At 27.9% G+C, this 21,172-nt stretch overlaps 1 protein-coding gene across 1 annotated transcript in view; it reads left to right on the top strand.

Moving 5' to 3' along the window:
* The first annotated feature begins 7,641 nt into the window (after nt 1-7,641).
* Nucleotides 7,642-21,172, top strand: part of LOC132928470 (mucin-2) — a 48,693-nt gene continuing 35,162 nt past the window's right edge. Inside the window, exon 1 of the mRNA XM_060993161.1 lies at nt 7,642-8,079. The gene's annotated coding sequence lies outside the window, so the exon portion shown is untranslated. The remainder of the gene's footprint in view (nt 8,080-21,172) is intronic.

The following is a 21,172-nucleotide window of genomic DNA, read 5'->3' as shown; positions in this document are numbered from 1 at the left end:
GGTATTAACTATTGATATTACCTAATCGTTAACGAACTTAGTGCACACGAACCTTTTGGATCACCTTTTTTAAATAAAAATAGTATAATTGTATATAAATGTATATAATTATATTTTTCACATCACTTCACTGTTAGAATCTAAAATTATATACTTATACACCGAGTTACATTTAGTTATTAGTGTTATTACTTATATTTTATGTTATGGCCAAAAAATACTTCCGGAGTCCATCGTTACGCGCATTCCATCGTGACCGGAAAAAATAAATTATAAATTCATTATGAGCGGCCAATTGCGAGAATAAAGTTCGTGGTATAATTTCTATGATCTATGATTTTGATCTGTCTATTCTAATTTATAAATTATTTCTAACTATTATTATTATATCTATTATATTTGTATATATATGTATATGTATAGGTATGTTTTTTTTATTAGGTTTATAGGTATGATGAAGGTATTTAGAATATTGGTGCATATAAAATGACTGTCACATTATTATAAAACGTGTGCTTATTGCATATTATAGTACCTACGCTGAATGATAAATTGTACACATTTGGTGCCAAAAAATGAGTGAGTTTAGTGAAAATATCTTTACATACAATAAATAAATGTGGATAGGTCATGCATGTTATCAACAACATAAAATATGTGGAATTTTTGTACTGAAAGAAACGTTAAGATGGGGATTATAAGTAAAAATACAATAATTTACAATGCGTATTTTAAGTTGCACATTTTATTGCAATTTGAGATATAATAATAATATTATGACTATATCTATGCCCAATATATATTAAATTATATGCATAAAAATAAATAAAAGATATGTTAGTCGAATATGTGCAATGTATGTGAATATGCTGTATCGTCTACCTATTCTCAATTATAAATATTTCAGCGTCAGCCGTGAGATTAAAATATACCAACTACTGTCGTAGTGTATGCGTATTATCTCAGAATTATATATATTTTTTCTCATTGTTTACAAGTAAAACAACTCCCAAGTAATTACTCGCTGATGTTTGGCTAAGATTTTAATTAAGCAGGTATATCATGGTCGTAATCTGGAGGGTCCAGTTGCCCCCGACATTTTATAGCGTTTTGCCCCCCACTTTTGAATGTTACAACACATTTATTTTTATAATGTAAAACATTATGTATTAGTATTACAATTGCATATTATTTTTCTGTATTTTATGTAAATAGTAATATTATCGATTTGTCATTCATATATTAGTATATCGTAATAATAATAGGCAGATTTACTTGATATATTTTCACTAATGTTACGATTCTATAAAAACTTCAAAGACTGCTATACAATAGCACTATACCGGAATATATTTTTGGGTACAAAAAAAAAAGAAATAATCATCATATTTTGTACCGGTAAAAAATTATTTCTAATAAGTTACGTTACTGAGTTAGATGAATTCGAAAAAATAAATACGTACATGACGTTTCCAAAGTATATAAGTTTTCGACATTCGTTTACATGATGGTCAACCATCCAGACATCGAGTGCCGACCGTTCGTCCGCGGTAAAGGACGCGTAAACACTTCTCTGTAGACGGACATTGCGTAGGTATATTCTCAGTCGTATATATAGTCGTCGTTTTTACTCTACAAACCATATTATATTATTATCTAGTGCCTACTCGTAAATCATAATACGCGTATCCATTCGATAAGATCACAGATATTGCCACATTCCGCATTCCTACGACTGATGTACTTGGGCAATACATTTTGGTACCGATAATTACAATTATTGCCATGCCGTCGGAACGGTTTACTTATACAATTATTGGTCACTGCATCGCCACGGTGCTCTTCCAGATAGTTGTCGGCAAATAATGTGAAACGAGGCGAAGAAACGGCTGCGAGTAACAGCGAAATTATGAATATATAGGTACTTGACAAATAATACACTTGCAGTCGTCGGAACACTGCGCATAAATTACGAGTACTTGCCCATTTGATTATTGGTGAACTTTGCAAGTGCACCAGCCGTGGGAAACCTGGCTATAAACACACGGAGTTATAATATATTACCTAAAACGTTCGAAACAGATATTTCGATTAATATATTATACATTTGACACGCCGCAGGCGCGCAGCAAATACGAATAATAATTTGCGTTTTGACTTTTGAGGTGGACGCGTCGAAAATGATTTTTTCTTTTCGTACCCGCTATATACCTAACCACGCTTCGTCCGTGTTTAGAAAACTATTTACACGCTCTCCCGTGTAATCGGTCAGGTAAAAATAATCGTTTGACGCCCGAGGACAGACTATATTATTATAGGCAGTGCACGCGTAATGGCACTACAGCAGTATAATACTGTATAGCTTACACCGTGCCGATCTGAGATAAAAGACGATGATTTACAATTATCATTCATCACATACAAAAACGCGACACAACGATTTAACTCGGATCGCGTGATAACATTTGATCTTATGCTAATAATCTCCGATACGATATTGATGTTTAAGTGTGGTATTATATTCAGCTATGCGTAGAATGTATAGATAGATAGATAGATAGATAGATGGGTATACGTCACACGATTGTCGAAATACCGGATTATCGTTTAGCATCTAAGTACCTACCGAAAGATTTTTTAAAAACGATTATTTCTTTAATTAAAAAAAAATCATTAAGCGGTTGGTTGGAGATGCACTCAGCTACTCTCTTGCTTATCAATATATTTTAGTTTAAACAATTAATTGTAATGAAAATAAATAATAAACAAGATGTTTTTGATTTTATGTAGTCAATAACTAATATTTGATAATATTTAAATTAAATCTACGCTGTTATACCGTATAAGAGGCATTATTTATTAAAATATGTGTTAGTTGTTTTAAAGAAAATAGCTGCAATTAAAATATTTGAAAAAATAATAAATATTTATCAAAAAAATGCATTAAACATTGTAAATACTATCTTCGAATATTAATATTCATTAGTATTGTTTCATTATAATTTATTCTTTTTCTCTAGTTCTAAATATTTAACTAAAATAATTAGGTAATCAACTCTCCAACTTATATCCATAAAATCAGAAGAAATATATTTTTGAACATTTTATACCTAACTTTCCAATTGTAGGTACACAATATAAGTATATAATATATATAATAGGAAGTGAATTATTGTATATCTTGTAAACTATTATAATATAATATATTTATATAACTATTTTAGACATTAAAATACTTTTTTTTATTCGTCAAAAACTGTTTTATTAATAGTTAAACTGGTGTTATTCATTTTAATAATGTCTTTATTAAGATTTTTATAGCAATTAAAAGTATTTATTTTATTTTTAATAATTTCAGTTGAAACGTTTTTGTGTGTTGTAAAATTTGTAGTTGATGACTAATGAGTATGTTTACCGGTAAACATCAGGATGAGAACATATAACATTATAAAATTCCCAATATTAGAGAAAGTCGTAAATGTAAAGTTCATATAATTTTGACAAAATATGTATCTTCCTTCTATATGAAACATCGGAAATCATACTTGCGTAATGACTTTTAACCTTTTATATTATAAACTAGTTGAACGTTGTTTTTTATGTATTTATACTAAATTGTATTATAATATATTATATTATGTTACACGAATGCTTGAGATTTTGATTTAAAACCTGTTTTAGAAGACGATGCATTTATGTTGATGGTATTATCGAATGTGAATTACTAATAAAAACCTACGAGTATTTACTAAACATTTTTAAATATATCCTGTGTCTTTATTAATTAAAATGAATCATTTTTCGCCTAAAAAACATGGGTAACAACTAACAATTATTTACATAACCATCAAGTTTACATACACGTTGTTTTCTTTAAATTTCAATACCAGTGTGTTTACCTATTAGTTCATCATTTTAGTAATTCATATAGGCTTATTATTTCTGGTAGTATCATTAATATTATATAGTAAATAATAAAACAAAATATGTCCACGAATCAAAAGCTTACAATATTAAAGTTAATTAAATTATTAAATTATATATGTTATTTAATTAGCGCCTCTAAATGTCTATTATGCATTATTTATTGTAATATATAGTCATATAAACAATGGCAAATACACACAGACTCATATATATAAATATATATATATATATACAGTGTTGTATGTTTTTTTTTTGTTGCAATTTAATTACTTTTGGCGTAATTAAAAACCTCAAAATTGTTGTAATATCGACTCATATTGCGTGGTCGGTTTACACATTAAAATATATCGTTGTATATAAAACTGTATACAACAGTCACAATATATTATTACAGTATATATTTGTGTACATCATATTATTATTATAATAATATGTAGTCCGGTCAAGGTTTTTCGATATACGCACAGGTGCGTTCGAAAAGGGTTTCCCACATGATTAAGACACCATCCCGTTCGTCCGTTCGACTAACGTCCCGTCGCCAGCAGGCGTGTTCCTTCACACGCGCGTCCGCTGTGTCGTCCTTCGGAACGCACAATCGCGAAGTCGGTTTCCGTTTGACATAATAATAATAATATGCACATAATCTCACGAAATTCCGATGGGGCGGGTAAAATAATAGAATTATGAAATTAATATTATTATTATACCACCCCGTCGGAATTTCGTAATATTGTGCGACAATGTGTATCGAAAGTTTATGCTAAACGCAGTGTTGGGAAGCACTACTAGGGTAGCGTTTATGATACTAAAATTACCTGAAATAAACATAAAAACTGTTGAACTTGGTTATAAAATCATTTTTATCGAGGAAAACATTTCTGAGCGTGAGGAGGGCGCGGGTTATGATCATTTAACACCCCCCTCAATATACGCAATACTGATTTGACGCATATTATTATTTATCTCAATCATTCTAAAAATGTATAATATGCACGAAATGTTTTTTTTTTAAACCGACAATTTTCATTATCAAAACCGACTTTGAGGATTTAAAAAACTACATATTATCTTTAGTTTTTATACAGAACTATTCAAATACTTATATAACAGTTGGTCAGTTGGGAAGAATAACTGTTGGCTCACGTATACCTTTTATAATTTATAAAACAATTAAATAATACATCATTTCAGGCAAAAAATTGTAACTTTTAGAAATGTTTATAATTATTGTGATATAACTTTTTTAATTGGCGATGACTGACGATTGATGTAGCGAGGGTCGTATTACTATTACGCATATTTCCATTACACACTTCATTATTTTAATTTATTTCCCATTAATAATTATTATCTGCGGTAATATACCTACAGTTATAATACTATAATATTATCAATTAATTACTTCTCTAAATTATTAATTACAACGAATTGTAAAAAGCATGATTGTGTTCTAAAAATGTTACGTTATTATTCAATATTAAAAGTTTTTAGTAACTACTCGTAAGTTTTTAATTTTAAATGCATATTTATCGATATGAAGATTCTTAGTGCACTTTCGATAATTGTGGTTTTTAGCGTATATTTGACGATTAATACAATTCTTGTAGTATAGGTATAGTAATATATAGATATAATTATTAAAAATACGTAAGATTTTGATCTCGTTACAATTACATAATTATACCGTTCAACAATAGGTATTTATATTCATCAGACTTTCAGAACCTATAGAATTATATAGAGTAGAACTCCGATTATCCGGACTAATTAATGTTGAGGGTGGTCCGGATAAGCTGGAAATATCGAATGATTGACATATGATATATCAAAAATTATATAATTATATGAATATATTGTATATATGTATTTATTATTAATATGTATCTAATATAATTTGAAGTTTGTAACAATAAACAAATAATTTTATTACAATATTTAACTAAAACAGACTAAGCTATAAATACAATAACATAATTTAAAAGAAAAAAAGAAATTTTTAAGCCGTTAATCTTGTTTATCGCCCGGTGATAGGCGTTCGGATAATCGGAGTTCTACTGTACATGTATCTATTATGAATAAATTGTCGTTATTAGTTCGTACCATAATGTTTTATTTTTATAAATATAGTAAATTAAAAAAACTTGTGGTTACTGATGCCAATTGTCAAAATCATAGAAATAAATCATATGGAAAAAGAAAAAAAACCTTAATTTAAAATGAAATTATAATAATATTATAATTATAATTTTTAGTGTTGAGCAAATTCACCAATAAAGAAAAAAACAGGTATATTTAATTATTATTTATTATTTTATTTTAAAGTGCATAATTTTGTTTTTTCAGTGCGCAAAAGCACAGGCGTGGATCCAAGGGGGGGGGGGGAGCAAGCGCGATAGCACCACCCTCGTAGACTCTGACACACGGGTAAATTCTAGGATGTCTGTTTTTGGCAGACCATAAAATACGATACGCACATGGTATTGCCTCCCCCCCTCCGTAAATATATTCTGGATCCGCACCTGCAACAACATGCATTATCTTGGTGATTTTTCTAATAGTATTAAAGTTCGAGCCTATAAGTCATTATTTTAATAATATTTATGTAAGGGTCTGAGTAGTTCGGTAAAAAACGCCAAAGTAATCGAAAAAGATTAACACGTGGTAACGAAAGCGGTTCGAGTCAAACCCCCCAAAAGGGGGAATTGTTTACTCCTGCAAAATAATAATATTAATAAAAATTATGGCTTTTTTTGTCAGAAAGCAAAGCAAAAATTAATGGTATTTAATATTGATTTTTAAAATTTACGAATAGTAAATAATTGCGGAAAATATTTTGTACACTAATTAAATGTACCGTTTAATAATATATTTTCCTTAGAACAGAAAAATGATGTATTAATATAGGTACAAGAAAATACTATAATATAGGTATGATGATAATTTGATAAAACAAATTGTTGAAACGGTTTGTTTTAATATCCATTAAATTTATCGTTTCATGAACTTCGTCAATACTTTTAGACAAAGGTAGCAACATATTATATATTAATATAATATACATGTACGTATATTATATACATTTCGTCTAATATATATAATTAAGATCGGTTGTATTTAGTTACGATCCTTTTTAGCTTTTTGAGATTTTAAGATTTTCAATTCCACAATCGTATACTCAAGTAAAAATGTTGAACTGTAGAATATTACCCTAATTTTTTTCAGGTATAAAGGTTATTCGTGTAGAAGTTTACATTTGGCCGAAAGAGCACCACGATGTATTATATACCAGATACCAGGTTAGGTACCCAATTTAACCTAACCTATAACCTAATCTGTATATAAATCATAATGCGGCGTGTAAGCATCGCAGGTTGGATGCGATGTGTACCTTCTATACATGCGATATTATTTTCCGTCGCAATTTTTCTATTTTTTTCTTTCTTTCTTAGCGGACGATCGCCTTGACCCGGTTTTTTTTCGCTCCGCGCGAGAACGGCTGCACCAGTGATGTACATCGTTTAACGTACATAATAGCATTATGTATTGTATTTCTTCCCCCGAAGTTCGGCCGATTACAATAATATTAATATGATCACGGAGTCCGGCTCGCGCGCGCGTCTATGTGTGGGTGGGTGGGTGGGGGGCGCCGACGAGAGAAAGGAAGACGACACCCTCGACGTGTGTGCGTCTGGAAACATCATCATCGTAGTCGTTGTCGTCTGTACCGTCGTCCATTCACGTCCGTAATCGCGAGTTGGAAACACTACCGGTGCCCGAGCAGCGACGACGGACCCTCTCTTGCCGATATAATATCATATACTTAGCGCCGCGGCCGACGCGATTCCGCGCATACGACGACGACCATATAATATATATACACACGCTGTATTTTGTACATTATATCATTATACCTACGGCTATAATATAGTCGACGACGTGTCTTGTGCCGAATATAATCGACTCGACGGAGTCCTCAACACACGCCATACGCCGATACATACCGTGTTGTTACCTATATAAGTATATCGTGTATATATATATACATTATATATAGAGACGTACTGACCCAAGGCAATACATATATATATATACGTATATATTACATACGCCCACACACTTATCGAACCGATCCGCCGAATATTTACTAAACCGGTAAGTGCCAATTCTATAGATAATACGATTATAATATTTTAACTGTATAATATAATATGCACGTATATGTATCATATTATGCATACTCTATATATATATTAATACTCGTTACATAAACATATACTTGTTATTATAATATTAGGTAATATGTATATATTTATAAACGATATCGAACCACCAAACAATATCGTTATATGTATGTTTCTATAATATTGTATTATTGTGTACGAATAAGTTATTTTATAGGTTTTAAACCAACGTACGCTTTTCACTATTTATTTTCTTTAACATAGAAGCTTTGTTATAATTCACACTAAAAAAATAGTAAATAATTTCAATTTTACCGATTACTGTTCATGGTTATTTTACATTTTATGAAAATATTTCTGATACCCTAAAAATTTACCAATACATATATAAATTCGTTTTAATCTAAATAACAAAAACCAATGTTATTATTTCTAGATTAGACCATTTCTGTATATTATATAATTTTCATTTATTTTTAAATGTAACGACTACGTGTTAGCTATTTGGTAATTTTGTCCTATATATGAATTCTTCTTTTGGTTGAAATAAATCACTCAAATTACGGTAATTTCCAGTATGGTTGTATAGTATACCATTACGATCCGTATTTTAAATAAAAAAAAAAGTTAATAATATACCCTAAATAATTTGATATTATATAGTTCTTCAATTTTGTGATGAAACGAATGCTCAGAATATTACGATGAACTAATTATTATTGTATTTGGCCACGATTTGTAATGTGAATCACTGCACGATTATGACCACGGAATAAGGACATTACAGAACCCTGTAGTTTGGAAGCGTCATGACTGAAGTGATTCACGATAAATGTACTTTCAGTTTTTTTCTTCAACCGATATACAAAAAAACCATATCTATTATTAGATATCAAATATAATCTGTAGTAAACATAGTATAGTAAACGTGTATACCTATAGTTACTTGATATTTCGAAAACAATACTGGAGGGCTCTGTTTATAGTTGTCAATTCGTTTTGTACTATTTGCATTATGTTTTATTTTAATTTCGTAATCCTTTAATATTTGTAGTCTGCGAAAATCGTCGTTTACGTATTGTGTGTTACATAAGTTTGTTTTTGTAATCAAAAGATAATATCCTTTAAATAGATAAACATTAAAATGATTATAACAATATTGTATTTTTTTTAAAGTTTAAAATAGGTTCTTGACTACTTTAAGCATAAGTATTATGATTTAGAAAGATGCAAATCAGTGGATTTAAATACTCATTTGTACATAGTAGAATCGGAAGTTAGTGATAGACGGATAGTTTAGCGGCCTGAAAATCTAAAATGCACCTTAATAAAAAAAATATTTTTGATAACAAATTAAGATAAAACATATTTTTATTTGAATCAAATTAAAAATCCTTAACTAAAAAATGTCATTCAGGTATAGCTTTTTATAATTCGAATATATAGTCATATGTATACATGGTCATTAAACACGTTATATTCTTTGCATATAATTATTAGAGTATTAACTTTATAACAATTTTTTATTGAAAATTACAATAAATAATAAAAATGTAAATTTTTTTCGAGTATAGTGTAGTCGAGTTTCAAATAGACATTTTAATATTGTACAATAAATAAATACTTTACCCTAGTTGGATTAAATCCAAACGTATTAAATTGCCGAAACAGGAAAGAAAGATGCATAGTGTTTGTTGTTGGCATAGATGTTTATTAAAATATACTCTACGTAAACACAATAGGCGGACAATTGAGAATGAGACTACTTTTCACGCTCACCTAATGAAATATGTTTAACAATTTATTTCTCTCTGATCCGGAGGCGTATTAAGTTTAAACGAAATAATTGCTTCAATAACTTATATAATATTGTATATAGTACATGTACCTCTTTACCCATACTACTAATAACAATGGTCAATATATCAAAAACAATTTATTGGTATACATTTTAAAAAAAACGACCATACGAAGAATAATATCGCACACGTACAGAATATTATTTCCGAACGGTATTAAAAAACAAACAATAATGAAAAAAATTTCACTTAACTTAAAACGTCTCCGTAAGAAACGGATTATTTTAAATATATTTATTTGAAACTTGATTGTTTGAACTAGTTGTTTCAAAATTGTACTAAGACGTAATATTTGAACGCGATTAATCGACTAGATTATTCAGTCTAGGGTTTTATTGAAGCGTTAATACAATAGAATTATTATGAATAGGTATAATATGTTTTAATAAACTGTGAATGCTGAATTGTTAATTAGGGCATCAAAATATTACTTAATCCAAAATCGTTTTCCTATCACGGTATATGCATTATGTATTTATGATATTATAATATGTATTATGTGATTTAAAATGTACCTAAAAAAAGATAGATATCAACATGTTATTTCCATGGTATACGCTCATAATGAAATTGCGCTTCTAATATTTCATACTTAATTTAATTTACTTTGATTAGAATAAAGAATGAGGACCAAGATTTCCTGTTCAATAAGTTAAGTAACATCTAATAATTTAAATGTATTATAAAATTTTAAAACTTAAAATGTTTTTAATAATTAGTGGTCATGTAAGTTGAAGGGTTAAAATGTATATCGCGTTGTTGATGGTAGTCATAAAAAGTCATCTCATCTCAAGCACCATTTAGAAATATTAAAAGTATTAATATCATTTGGACCAACGTTAATAAAAATGCAAAGTATACATAAAAATGAAATTGTTTTTAATATTTTACTAATTTTAGCAAAAAAATGTATAATTTCATTTTAAAAATTAAAGATTCTAAGACAGTTATTATTTTTTTAGATAATTTTATCTTTTCTGTTAAATATTGCATATAATTTTTTAATACAGTATTTTTTATTTAACAGCAGGAATATTGAATATATTATGTTAAACGTTTTTAATTTTTTAGACAATCTAAAATCGATAGGTTTATATGATATTATGGGCTACTTGGTTATAAATTATTGTATATTACTAGGTAACCTAATTGCGGTATAAAGTATTATATTATGTTTATTGGAAATATCGAATAAAAGCTTTATTTAAATTGAATTTTATGATTAATTTTATCTCGATTAGATAAAAATATACTTTTAGAATTGGTATCCATCATAAAATTAAGACGATAAGAAGTTGGTAAAAAGAAAAATTAAATAGGTACCTACTTATCTAAGTTATAATTCGAATACCTACGTATTTGGGGTTTGGAAGTAACATATCATATTATTTTAGAATCATCTAAAATGGATCCTACTTAGGATTAAACTTAATATCAGGTGCTCACATTATGACCGTTTAAAGTTATTACAGTTCTACTGGCACGCGTTCGAAAATAGTAGTGAACCGGTTGTAATCGTTCGGCACTAATACAATGGCTTCAAGCGTTTCCACGGGGCGTACACTAGGGAACTAATGTGAATTTCATTTATCATTATTTTCAGTGTACTTGCGGCTTCCCCGGGGTTATACATGAAATATCCGTGACGTATACTTACGTGTTGATAAAGACCATCGTGATCATTAACCAGCTGTGGTGACCTATGCTCGAGTTTAGTTAGCCAAACACATGTGCTTAATACTAATCGATTGTTACATTGTACACCTATCAAAATTCGTATTTATTCGGTTATTTTTAAAGTTTGAATCCATTCTAAAATAAAAATTATATAACTACAATAACGACAAGATTTGATTAGATAATATGCCTACTTATGTTATAATATACACATCGAAGATTTAGCACATATACATTTAATATAATATCCTCCCCAATAAAATGTTATTCTACAATTTTCATTTTTTATTATAAATTATTGGTATATAATATTATATTTTGAAAGTATATAAGCAATACAATTTTTATATTCATCAAGTAATATTTAGACTGTTGTTAAAAGTAGGAAATTATTTGGGCGGGTAGGAAATAGGCTAAACCTAAAGAGTAACTGACCACTACATGATTGTTGGGCACTGTACTATTTTGATTGAAAGGAAAGTATACAAAAATAGTTGTGTCATGTTTTGTGAATCAAAGTAGTTGACTATAGGAAATAATTCGTAACAACAAACAGTATAATATTTATCCAAGTTGATTATGATGAGAATACAAAATATTGTAGGTATATCAAACAGTGACATAACCTTATGGCATACATATTTTAATAGCTTACACTGTGATAAAATCATAAATCGTGGTTAATATATTATTTACATAGGTATAATATGTATATTATATGATATATATACGACTAAGACAAATATTATTATAATATTATATATTATCTCGGTTTAATATTTTAATTTCCTATAATTTAATATAATATTGTATTGTCGTTTATTTGAAATGTAATATTTAGTCCATTCTTATGTTCTTTTCTCGATATAAAATATTTTTTAATTTAGAATTTATATGATTATTACTTATATTTATGTTAATTATTATGTAACTGCCATAGTTTTAACTATAATCATTGGAATTTTACATGTATAAATAGATTGATGGCATAAATATTTTTTTAATATAATTAATTAATTTCAGTTTATGTGTAGTATAGGTATAATGTCTTGTAAATAATTATTTTAAATTAAATTAGTCCTCAACACAATAATACATAATATTACCAATGTTCGGATCTTGGTTTTATTTTAGGTAGTTATTATAAAATTATATTATGACCTTAAAAATAAAAGTACTCTAATGTTGTTTTTTTTATATTATATGATACCTACCGTATATCTAGGTCCACGGTCCTTTATAATTATTGTTTAAGACCGCATTTTTTCCCTATCGGACTCCGTCATTTTGTCGTGACAAAATATAAATCCAAATTACGCTCGTTCAACTCATCAGTCTCGGAAGGATTTTGATTTGTAGCCCAACACGTCTCCAACATATAATTAGTGCAAGGATTTGCATTAGAATTATTTTATACTTTGAACTTATTGTTTGTTGTTTTATTTAATTTAATTTGTGGGGTCGAATGGTCGGCCTCCAACTGTCATGGATGGAATGCTGAAGATTCTCTCACTCCGCTCTAATGACGTTTCACAACTTCTTTCTTATCGCGATAATGTTTGCTTTTGTTTAAAAAAAAAACTGTGACACCAAATCCCCAACAACTACCTTTATATTTCATAACACAGCGAAATTCACGGATTACATTTTGATATTTAAATTATAAAAACAAGATTATTACATGACTGATGTAGTACAATCGGTAAGAAACAAAGTAAAATTATCCGTTAAAAGTTTCTCACGTTATTTTTATTCTCACCTATAAAATATACTTACTATACCGAAGAAAGACCGGATTGCGTGATCTAAACTTAACAAGTTATATTACATTAAATACAATTATACAAATAAGATAGTACACATACTAAAATTTAAAGAATAATTTAATTATTGGGCTTATTTTTTAAGTATGTTTTGTATACATTATACACATATTTTGAAAATTGTTAACAATAATATTTAAAACATTAATATATTAAGACTGGTGGTTTACGTATAATTTGGGCAATATTGAAATGTTGATATTTAAGTAGCGGTTTTTTATTCAGCAACACACGTATTGAGCATATAGATTATAGACAAACAAACTCTTCTTAGCTAATAGTTATCGGATAAAATATTATAATTAATTTAATAATATCATAAACCATTTTGATTATTTTATCTATAATTTAAAACGAATTCGCAGAAAGTGTTTAAATATTTTTAAAGCCTTGGAAACGTACCTATTTGATTAACTTTTCAATTATTCATGTCCAAAAATCATCAATACAAAATAATATAATGTTTAATCATAATCATTCAGTTAATAAAATGACCTTCATTTTCATTGATTGAAAAGATATTGCTTGAAATTGCTTTTATTATAGAAATATAGTACTTATATTGCTATAATATATCATGAATATTTTAGGACAATTATCTTATATAATAATATTCAAAATTCTATACTTTAATAGCTACTAAGGTAAAAAAAAAATAAATATATATAGTTCCATTATTATATAGTTATCTTATTATAAATAGAAATTTTCTTATAGTACTCTCTTTAGTCGTGATTGCATATTATATTATTAGATATAAATTATAAACAAAAAAAAAAAAATTTAATTTTCTATTTGTTATTAATCAAAAAATGCATTTTTCATTATTTATGTTGTTACCTATCTCATAAGCTAAATTCTGCTTTGGTTTTATAATATTTTTCTAATAATTAAATGAAATGAACGCATGTTGTTGGGTAATTACTAATTATATGGTTGGTTAAAACTAGTTGATGAGTCGATCCGTTTTAGGGTTATTTACGTACTCACTTAATGAATTTGGCAAATTAATTACACAAATTCATTATGCGCATATAACACACACGTACACGACCATAACTCACTTGTAACAGCGGCCTATTATAATTTATTTTAATAAAACAGTAATCATATTTATAACATAGGTACATGTAGCCGCCTATCGTCAGGTCACGCTTCATCGTAATTTTTCAAATCGTTAAAACGGCGCTCTGAACAGCTACCACTTCTATTAACCGTGCGTTTAGGTCACCACACGTCTCTAAATATTGAATGTTATTACTATATATATATATTATTACTGTATTATAATAATAATATGTATGACGGATTAAGTAACATACGTGCCAATCGTGATTAAAATTCGTCGTTCATGACCCATTTGATCCATTAAATAATAAAACATTCAAGTTGCCTAAGTGCGTATACCCATTAAGGTACTAACAAAAAGAATTGCTCGTGTTATGTTCTTGTGTACCGCGTGTGTGATAAGAAACATAATATCGGGTATAGTTTTCATCGGTTTTCATTTTTCAGCAAACTCGCAAGCGAACGAAAATACTGAAATCATTGACTGCAATTAATACTATATAACACATTGATTACACGATAATCATTATGGTAGAGTACTTATAGATGTGCTCACTTATTTGTGTAGATGTATTTATTATTTAGAATTATTGTGTTGTACCATACGTCCCATACCGGCCATACCTATATGGGTTATTATGGTTCAAGTTTTTAAACTTGACATTGTTTTTTTTTTAATATTTTCGAACAACAATCTTTACAGTCTCGTGAGCGTTTACAATTTTAATCATGATTACGCAATTGCAGTTAATATTTTAAATTTTAATAACAACTAAATATATGCAATCGAATATAAGTATAGTATATGGATGCAAATTAAATTAAATGTACATAAACACTTATACACACAATAGCAATTATATGTAGAATACGTTTCAGATAAATAAAATGCATAAGATCAAACGTGTATAATATATATTTAATATGTGCTTTGAAGGTCTGAAAAATTTGAGAAAAAAATTATTAAAAATTAAAAACAGGTACCTATTTGAACCAAACTTAATTATTTCCGTGTGTAGGTGTGTATGTATAGATGACGTGTAAATGTTAAAATGTATGTTTTACGCGGAAAAAAGGTACTACCTGATGTCTTCCTAACTATAATATTACTATAATATATATTTTAGTTTTATATGTATTTTAAGAAAAGACATATCAGATAAAGACTTTTATATTTTTAACATTTTTTTAAGTCTTTCTCATAAAGTCATAATCCAACTTATCTTATCATTTAATATGAATCTTATTAAGAAATTTCACTACCGCATGCTATACATTTCAATTTACTTAAATAAATAAAAAAAAATACAGTTATATTAATAAACACCCACAAGGAGACTATTTAACTGCTGGAATGACAACAAAATATTACATCAACGCGTTAGTTGACGTAAAGCGTGTGTGGTTTTATGGTAAAGAGAGCTTTCAACATTTAATCTATAGTGACATGTACAGAATAGTATAGCGGTTGTACTAAAATCCACCAATTTCTCAAATCCGGTTATAAATCGTACTGATTTTATCAAAAATAAAATAATTTACTACTGGCCAATAAAATACACGACCACAGTGAAACCATAATGCTGCAATAGGTATATATCGTCGTTGCGTCACGCCAAACTGGAAACGTAATAAAACGTAATAATTTTAGATAACCCATCAAAAGGGATACGTTGTACGGACATTGATTAGGCACCTATATTATTATTATTATCATTTTAGGATATAATACAATTAAGTATACCTTTAACCATACCTCGCTACCTACTTGGTACTGCGGTGAGTCGATTATTAACAATTGTGTCTGCTTGTTGCATAACTGACTCCGAGGTATAATCTCATCGGAAGCACGGAAAAATGTCACGGGTATAAGAAACACTGTAAGAACAAACAAAACAAAAACCTGTTATTTTATCAACACGTCTTTTTCCCCGTTCGACGTGACTACACGTTTGCCGGTTTTTTAAAAATATTTTTACTTTTCATCATAATCACAATAAAAAAAAGTTACATAAAAAAATATTATATCATAACATAATTTTTGATAATTAATTTAATGTATATATAAGTATAATAATATGCATGACATATTAAATGATATTATGGTCACCACGGCTTGTTATAATCATAGGAAATGTTATCAACTATTTATTGTTATTGAAAAATATAAGTACGAATTGAATGCTGTACACCGGTGTTATAATACAATTCTAAATTGTAATCAATGGTTATAATGTGTAATAACATATCAACAAGTACTTGAGTGTTTAGTAACACCCTATCGAAGTTACCGTCTAATTCTAATAGATATAATCATTTTAATACTTGGACAAACTTGTACGTGTTGGTCGTATTGAAATACACTTTGCTCGTGTACTATAGTGGTACTGGGAGTTGAGACATTTATTTTTGAACTATATTTCATAGACATTTGAATTTTTTTTTCGCAACACTCTAAAATGTAGTATAAAGTTTTCATGAAATTACTGGAATTAAAATCAAGTGTAGCGTAAATCAATGGTTTTTTTTTTATAAGCGTTTGATATATTCATATTTTAACAAAATCACAAATGATTTTATAATTAAAAATGTTAACATTTAACGAAATGTTAAATTTTTATAGGTAAAGCTTGAAAATGTAATGCAAGGTTCCTCTTAGTAATAATATTAAAATCCAATAATCAAATAAATTTACCAACATAATTTTTTTTAGATATTTTTTAATTTAAAAATATCCGTAGGCGTTTGAACATTATACATTTTACTTAACGAAATGATATTTTCAAAGTATTTACAATAATGATTAATAGCAATTCACAAATTTAATCACAATATAAATAAATGATAATATAGTGACATTGATTTATTATTGAATTCGAGTTTAACATATCTATTGCAATGACTTACTCAATAACGAGGTACATTATCGACTCCTACTGTACAGCAAAGCAGGTACCTACTTAACCCCTTTTTTTAATTTGACATAATATGTTTTGTTTTTTTTTTTCAATTTTCGTTTAGCGTAATCGGTCGATTTATATTATCAGTTTGATCAGTACTAAAGCGATTACCAACATTAAGCGGCGACCACTGTATTTTTATATGTATACTTTGTATTTTAATATTATAACATCTTAAACGATTACAGAATAAACCTTCGAGTTCCTGTCATCGCCATGCAATGAATTACTATGATATATATTACTATATGATTAGAGTCTAATCATTAGACCGCGCCAAATGTATACTTTATTATTATGTCATTAATCATTGTTATTTATCACTACAGCGCGAGAAGCTCTGTTTATGTACACGTTATTGCGGCAAAATATTTATGACAATATCCTATCATTATTATATACACTATTATTGTCGAGTGTGAACAGAATCGTGTATAAAGGAAAAACGCAATTTCTTCGTAGCTAACCCATTACCCATCTATATCATTTATAAAGTAATCGACAACTGTCACAGTATGGATAATGTATATGACACGATTTTGAATAATTTACTAGAATCTATAGATTTTGAATTTTTATTTAGTGTCGAAAGTTTATTATTATCAACCTATTGTAAACCCATAATTTATTTAAAATAGTTTCGATAGTTGATTTACGTATTTTTCGAATTTGTTCTATTTCAAATTATCATTGAATGACTAAAAAAAAATATTTAATATAATGCTGACACTGCTACATTTTAAAAGCATATACTAATTTGATTCGTTTTTATATTGGGAGTTATTTTTCCTGGGGATGTTTTTTTCACAATTAATTTACCTAAACATTTTCTCGTGTACAATTAAATTAAATAACTATTGATTTTATCCTTCTTTGCCCCTCGAGAAATATTGTCTAGACTTTAGACAGTATTTAGACTAACATTAGACGCGCCAAATTCCTGCAATGGATTGTTTTATAATCGTATTGTCAATCTGGGTGAATCTATCTATACATAATGTGTCTATACTGTCTATAATAATAATATGTGATGTTATCTATAGCGAATAATAATATAATTTAATAAGTACTATTAGATATATAATATCTACAATATACCATAGGTACCTTGTTATTATGCACTCATTATTCATAATATTAATATGACATTAAAATGTCCATATAATGAAAATCCTTGAGAAATGAGAACTATTTATAAAAAAAATCAAGTTTACTGTAATATAAGTTTTGCATATATTTTGTTTAAAAAATACAAAGAAACTACCTAATGAGCTTATGTTAAAAAGTTATGTTTATTAAATTTATTATATTTTTTAATATTATTATATTTCTATCTGTTCGTAAGCTACTTTCCAAAACGAATAACTTCTTTGAATTTATGTTTCAAGTTTTTCTAATATAATTAATTCCTATATGTATATGTTTTTCATCTCAAGTTCATTATTATAAATAATTTAAAACACTGCATAAAAAGCTTAACGCAATGAAAATCTTCGAGTATCCTTGAAAAATCAAGTTTATTATACACTATAAAAAATTTTACATTCACCGAAAAAAATTCATTTTAACGAACTAAAACTTAAAATAGACTTTTACGTTTATTTATTAACACTCTACATGTAAATATCATTGTTTTTAATAGAATCATATTAATTTAATTCACTTATAAATAATATAATTTTGAAATCATGGTCAAAAAACATACTTAGTTAAATAATGAATACAATGTTAAATAGTACCTATATTATAATATTATACATTATCAATAATATATTATTAATGTCTTTCTTACATGTCATTATCATGGTGTTCCTATCATTATCGATTCAACACACAGTCTTAATAAACCTATAGACTATTAGTTCATAAATTAGTATTCCTATTCCTGTAATACATATACTAAGCCGGCTATTAGCTCTTAGAAAAAAAATACCGTTTAATTATTGAAAATTTTACCCAAAAAATTGATGAATACATTACGTGTTCTTTTTAAAATATTTTTGAAAAAAATCGTGAAATTATTCAACAGTTTTGCTGGAAAAATGATAAACAACCGAAATACAATTCGTGCACTCCCTCATCACTGAAAAGGGTATAATATATGATATTATCACGTACAGTGTTTAAAATAAATTAACAAAAATAAAAAATCGTAAAATAATTCAATATTGTTATTGGAAACTTGATAGGCTCATAAACAGGCCGTTGTTATTTGAGATAAATATTTATATATAAGGATAACGATAAAAAGATTATCGGTTAACCATACCTGCGTTTCTCGTAACGTAAGAATATTATTACGAATCCACGGTATATGCGTGAAGATATCTGTCATGACTATTTTAGGTACTTCCTATTTAAGTTTACCCGATATACAACACTACTATTACGTTAGACTGAATATTTTATTATATATTACTGTGGGTAAAATAATACCCACAGTATAACATTGATGTGAGACGGTCTCCCTGTACTATATATAGGTACTAATAACTCGTATATGATTCACGTGTACTCGTACTGGAATATGACCGTAAAGTTTTGCAACCATATGTTTATTGTTTTCGCCCATAGCCCAAAATGTTAATAATATTATACAAACCACAATGGACATTGAATTCACCGTCCGGCGCCGATCACGGTCTTCTCTCCTACGACTTACGCGAGTTTACTTCGCTCGGCTCGTCCCACGAGCGCATCTCTCGCTTCCTACGAACGATTGTTATTACTTATTACTCATATTATTATATGCGTTTGTAACGCATTCCAATTCATTGGCCGTTTCGTCATAATAAATATACACACACATACATATAAATATGTACTCGTGAATCATCGTCGGATCATGGTCCATAAAATCCATATATTGATTCACATCATCGTATATTTGTATATAATATTATTATGTATAAGTATTATATATTATAATCATACCGCACTGTATGGCTTTCACTTGGTACAGACGTGCACTTCGAAACGGGTTGAAATCGAATCTATCCGAAACATGCACGCGAAAATGTATTAACACTTATATCATCATATTATCATCTCTCATATAATGAAATGTGGTTCGTTAAAATAACATATAATATGCGTGTATATTATTATTTGGGTATATATTATACGAGTAGATACACTCGTGATTTTGTAAAATGTAGTCGGCGAGTTACGAGACGATATTATTTAACTGAAAATATGCTCGAAATTTTCGTTTAAGTACGACGAAGGTTAACTTGCGTTTACATACTTATTAGTCTAAAAAGATAAACATCGAAATATGCCTCATTATAGTATCAGCCGAAAACATCAAACTCACAGAAATATAGACTAAAATAAATGTATGAATATTAAACAGTTAGACATCTCACAATATAAGTAGATATACTTAGTTAACAAAATACGTCTAATATGAATTTCCCATGTAGCTGTATAATAGACATTACCTACCTACATTATCTAATAAAAAACGTAAGACCTATTTAATTTAATATTAACTTTCGTTAGTTAAACATTTACATAATAAGTTACTACCTACTTATTATAATAGTAAATTATAAAATTGTTAAAATTCGAGTTTTATTTGTATTTCCATATAGACATGTTTGTTAACTTAGTCTTTATAAATTTAATGATGATATTTTATACATACTACGTAGGTACATGATATTCTGCTTGTA

This window comes from Rhopalosiphum padi, chromosome 4, assembly GCF_020882245.1.
Source record: "Rhopalosiphum padi isolate XX-2018 chromosome 4, ASM2088224v1, whole genome shotgun sequence".
Taxonomy (NCBI): domain Eukaryota; kingdom Metazoa; phylum Arthropoda; class Insecta; order Hemiptera; family Aphididae; genus Rhopalosiphum; species Rhopalosiphum padi.
Note: the sequence above shows the minus strand (reverse complement) of the source record. Positions and strands in the feature narration are given on the sequence as shown.